Source organism: Dermacentor silvarum, chromosome 3, assembly GCF_013339745.2.
Source record: "Dermacentor silvarum isolate Dsil-2018 chromosome 3, BIME_Dsil_1.4, whole genome shotgun sequence".
Classification (NCBI taxonomy): Eukaryota; Metazoa; Arthropoda; class Arachnida; order Ixodida; family Ixodidae; genus Dermacentor; species Dermacentor silvarum.
Genome location: NC_051156.1, coordinates 77,499,424 through 77,505,414, shown reverse-complemented (window position 1 = coordinate 77,505,414; position 5,991 = coordinate 77,499,424).

Below are 5,991 nucleotides of genomic sequence, written 5' to 3'. Positions count from 1 at the left end.
GAATGTTGGTCATGACGTCTATGTTTCACCTAGTGTTAGTGACCATAAAAATGTAACCGCAACGCTTATTCTCCCACAACTATTTCCTGCTACCAACGAAACCCGAAAGGTTTATGACTTATCCAGGGCAAATTATAATGAAATCAGCCTGGGTATGGACGCAGTGTTTCAGGCTTATACCCAACATTCATATGAGAGCGCGGACTGCCACTGCAATTCTTTTAAAGGTAGACAAACCCTGGATGACGTATGAAGTTAAATGAAAGATAAATCAAAGGTCTCGTGCTTATCAAAAATATAAAAGGAATCCTTCGAGTAAACTAGCGCACCGCCTGGAAGAGCTGCACACAGCCTATACCGCAACTATCGCTACTGCCAAAGATATATACTTTTCCAGACTAGCTGCATATGTGAATGCTAACCTCAAAGCGTTTTTACCTACCTAAGAAAGACACGTAAAGAAAAAACAGGTATTCCGGGTATCCTTCAAGAAGGAATCCAGATATCTGAAAATAACGCCAAAGTTGACTGTTTTAATAACGACTTTCAATCAGTTTTGTTAAAAAAGAAAAAATGCATACTTTTCCCAACTATATTTGCAGCGTACGTTTTAAAACGTAAGACCTCCAATTACTATAACACTTGATAGTATCAGGAACTCTCAACTTCAATAATGAATTCAAAGCAACTGGTCCACATGAAATCTCTCCCAAGATACTGAAAGCATGTTCTTTCATTTTATCTCAGTACTTACAAATAATAATTTGCAAAACACTCGAAACTGGCAAGCTTCCTAAAGATTAGAAGAAAGCATATCTAGTACTAGTTCTTAAAAGGGGTTACAAATCCTCTTTAACTAACTATAGGCCAATCTCACTGTGTTCCATAGGATGTAAAGTGTTTTAACACATACTCTATAGCAATATAATTAGGTCCATTGAAGGAAGCATTTTTTTTTCTTTCCAAAGCAACATGGTTTCTGCGAAGGCCGTCTCCTGTACCACCCAGTTGATTGAACTATTTCATGACCTTGCGGATAATACTGCGAAAAGGATGCGTACCGATGCCGCGTATTTTTTTTTTTGTACTACCGTAAAGCGTTTGACTCCATCTCACATGAACTATTGATACAGCGTACCGATGTAACATAAACAGAGAACTCTTAATTTGGACAATAAAGTCATGAAGGTAACTGAAGACTACCTGAGCGACAGAATTCAATGTGTAGTGATTGGAGGCATAAATTCTAGTTTGGTTGAGGTCACTTCGGGAGTGCCGCAAGGCTCGGTGCTAGGGCCTCTTCTTTTTAATTTATCTAAATGATATTGCTTCAAAAAATTCCTCACAAATGAGACTCTTCGCAGAGGACTGCTTTGTTTATAGACTAATTCGTTATCAGCGTGATGTAGATGCCCTGCTGCAGGACCTGAACAGCATAGCCTCCTTGTGCCAAACCTGGGAACTTCGCCTGAATAACAATAAATGTTATCACGTAACATTTACTAAATCAAACATCACTAGCGAATCCAATTACAAACTAGACAATACCAAGCTAATGAATTTAAATATTTAGGTGTCCTACTAACTGCTGATCTGTCCTTTTCAAGCCTTCTCGACATGACTAAGAAAAGCTGGGAAAATAATTAACCTACTTATACGCACCCTTGAGACTGTCCCTCAGATTCTTAAACATACAGCATATGGGTCGCTTGTAAGGCCTCAATTAGAATATGCGACGATGGTGTGGGATCCGCACCAGCAGTGCCTGATTGAAAAGCTAGAAGCAATAAAAACTGCCCAGACATATTTCTATCAAAGCAGTACTCCAGACATGTCAGGATAACTGAGATAAAGAAACACGTCGGTTTAGAAGCACTACTGATAAGGCGTCGGAAGCAAAAGACTTAAACTTCTACACTCAATATACACCGACTCGACAGGCATTGATAAGAACAAATACCTCAAAGTACCCCAATATATTTCAAACAGGATAGACGACAGTTTTAAAATACGTGAAATTGCTTGCAAAAAGAACTACATGCAGTATTCATTTTCCCCATAGTATCTCTGACTGTAATAAGGTGCCGGTTGAAATTTTGGGTGCTCATTGTGAAGAGTTTTCAAGGTTAATTAATAACTTGTGATTGCACAGTTGTTGCATAACCGATGATTGATTAATGATTTGGGATGCTACTGTTCTTTCAAACAAGTTGCTATAGATTGAATGTATTCTTATACATATCTATTGTTTACGTTTCTGTTTTACTGGTCTTGATACACTGCTCCCTACTCCTCCCTCCTTGTGATGTTATGTTACTGCACGTCACTTCACTGTTGTACCCGCTCCCCTGCTGTAATGCTTCGGCGCTGCAGGGTGCACTGTAAATAAATAAATAAATAAGGTATGTCCTTGGATCTAGTTCACTGTATTCCGGAGATTGATCCTCATCACAACGAGGTTGGAAAAACCTTACAGCTTCAGTTCCAATTTCAGATTTCTAAGCTGTAGAGGGGCACTTAGTCAACGTTTCTCACGACAAAACGCCATAGATCCGGCGTGAAAAAGCGCTGCATCAGCGGCAAAGAGTTCAATGAGCCGAGTTAGATAACGAAGCCATAGAAAGCGCCAGGTGTCTTTGAAACGAGCAGGATACGTTGTGACCGTCTTAAGCATGCAGTCTGGGTCATTGTGGTTGTGGTTATTGCACATCACGTGGTACTTGCACACCTTTTGGTTTTTACTTACATTCTTCCGGCAGCGCTCCCAGCCTCGGCTTCTGCAGTCGTCTATGCTTTAGTTCGCCAATCCAATAACGCTAAGTTTGTTCTTTTTCTAGCATTTGGTGCTTTCAAGGTGCAGTCCTCTCTCATGTGCTAAGAAAGTGGACTCTATTTCTTCTGTTCTTATTCGTGTACTTCCGTCTTCAGCTACCAAGCGCTTCGAAGTGCTGTCTGAGTTGTTGGAACCAAGAGGGAGTCCTTGTGTTCATGAGTATTAGAGTTTCTGAAAACGTTCTTTCATTACACGTGTGCGACGTTTCAGAAAAACAAAAAAAATGAAAATACTGGTGGAACACCAAGATTTGAAAACTTTGATGAGTTGCGTATCACCACGGATGCTGCTACAGGAGTCCTGTTCAAAGACAGCTTTTGGATAAAACTTGACTTTGTGCAGACCTTGCTGCCATTTTCTGGACTTGGTAAAACTTCTCTGCCAGCAGACGGCGGCCTCCCGATGAGACTATTAACTTACAAAACCTTTAAAGAAAGCTATCTGTGCTGACGCAGCTCCTAAGAACGGCAGTGTGTGTGTGCGTGTGTGTCTCCATAAATGAACTGCCCTCCCTTATCTAGCCATTCGATGAAATCTAGCAGGTGTTTACAAGTCTGTCGAAAACTTCCCGGGCACTATACGGCAGCTATCTAGGAATTATAATTCCATAGTCTTTCAATGGAGTTATTTGCGCCGACGCCACCCTGTGAAAGCTCAATGCCTCAATAACCTACCTGACCTCGCCTATCAAGTCATTGTGTTGTATCGCCCTACCAAGTGCTATTGTCGTTGCCTCACTTCAGCTGAACGCGTGTCTACTGTTTGTCCAGGCATCGGTTCACTCATGCTAGTTTAGCACTTATTTCATTCGCTACAAGGTGACGACTAATTTTAGCTTCGTGTATGCCTATTGTTAGACACGGGATCAATGTAGTGCTTTTGAAATAAAACGATGCAGTGTGTTAAGGTGAGATAACTGTGCGGTATACAAAAATACAGTACTTAACAACGCTGCCACAATGATTGCATGAAAGCAAAAGAGTTCCAACAGAAACACGACGAGAGCAAAACGTGCACTGTAATAAAGCCGTATTTCAAGAATTCTGAGCCTCTTTGCTTAATCGGGAACTTAATTCTTTGCGGCAATGAAGAAAGCTCTCTTTGACTGTAACGCACAGAAAACAGCCGGTTATTAGGGCCTTCGTAGCTCTGTTCACCTCGTTGCTTCAGCCGTCCCCGCCGACTGTTTTCTGTGCGTTACAGTCAAAGAGAGCTTTCTTCATTGCTGCAAAGAATTAAGTTCCCGATTAAGCAAAGAGGCTAAGAATTCTTGCAATACGGCTTTAATAGCCGTATTATTGGTGGGGACTGCTTCAGCCGTCCCCGCCAATATGGACAGACCTGCAACTTTGTTTCGGCAGTAGTTTATCCAAACGGTGCACTGATCAACGCGGCTTCTTTCCGTCATATCTCCATCGATGTTGCAGAACAGATAGCCATAGCTTTGGAAATGAGTGACCCTGTGCGTCCCAATATATACACAGACTCTCGTGCGGCCATACGTGCCTTTGCATCGGGTTCCATCTCCCGAGAGGCGGCGGCCATCCTCAGAAATAGGGTGGTTACTGGTTTTCACTCCATTACGTGGTTCTCAGCTCACATTGGTGCGAACATTCTTATAAATCTCCCAAACCCCAATGAGCTTGCTCATAACCTGTGCGCGAGATCTTACCCGCCGCGGTGGTATCAAAGCTTTTGGGGGGCCGGACGAAATTAAGCACAGCTACCCATTACTTACTTTCCACGAAATAGTTTCTCACTACCAGTTAGAGCGGAGGAGTTTTCCACTACCTCAGCCTAAGCTTAACAGGTCTCAATCGTCGTCTTTTAGAGTGCTCTAAACGGGGTACTTTCCTTCGAGGGGCTAAGTCGCATCGCCCCAAATATAGAACCACACTGTCCAGATTGTGGTATGCATTTCTGTACATTAGGTCACAGGCTCTGGCAAGGCCCTGCGTTAAGTAACGCACCGTTAAACAAAGGAGAAAACTGGGACAATGCCCTTAAATGCAGCGTACTCTCAGTCCAACTCCAGGCTGTCCAGAGGGCCTGCGAAAGGGCGGAGGACCACGGTATTCCTGCCCCTACGTGGACGCGGCCAGCGACTACTACGGACTTCCCACAGGGGGTCCCCACGTAGTTCCTAAGGACCAAATAAAGTTCATGGCTGCTTGTCTGTCTGTCAACTTTGATCACCCTTTATATGGTCAATGTTCATTACAGAGCGTTTTAAAGAGCAACGGCAAACGTTCAGAATAGAACACCAGACAAGACAGCGCTGCATGTCCTATCGACCGCTGTCATGTCTACCGTTGCACTTCCCTGATCATTTTCATTGGGTCAGCTCTTGCGCATCAAAAACATTATCTGTCATACGACACGCGTGCTTCCTTTTTCATCAATTTGCTTTCCATTCGGCTAAAATTGTTGTGTGTGACCGCTGCCAAGGGGACTAGTAATGTGACCGTTGCCTAGCTAAATATGACAGTGTAAGGAAGAAGAATGGCACTGGAAATACTCAAAGGGGCCATCGCATGTCTCGGAGCCAGGAGAAGATCCGCCCGCCCGAAAGCACCGTCGCGATCTCCTATCGCGCGCCCATTTCACCGATCCAGCTGAGCTATCGTTGCTGCCGCTGTCTTTCTGGCTGTCGCTCGACGAATCCAATAAGCCTCGTAACATTCGGTGGAGGTGCTGGGTACCCCGCACCTATTTACTAGGCTATATTCTTGCTCCCGCGCTGTTTCATTCATGAACACACCTGAACGTATTGGGTTTTCGATTTTTTTGCCGTGCACTTCCTTTCGTGGCGTAAGTTTCTTCTATGACCTTCTTTTTTCTGTAATAGTAATACAAACGTTCTTGACTCTGTCTTTCTTTCGCTTCAAAAACAAAGCTTTTACAATCGCGACCCTGGTGCATTAGCCGATATGTTAGTATCATCTCTACAGTGGGGTAACGCTGTATAGCGCAGCAATATCACCTCAATAGCACAGCTACGCGCCCACTTCGCGTTTTGAGCTCGACTCTGATTGCGAAACAAGGCACACGTGTGACGCCTTGATTATATAGCGGCATCAGAACCGACGTCATACGCTTATCAAAGAAGGGTGTTATTTTAAGGCGCGAGGAAACGTTACTCACTGCCCTACCACAGC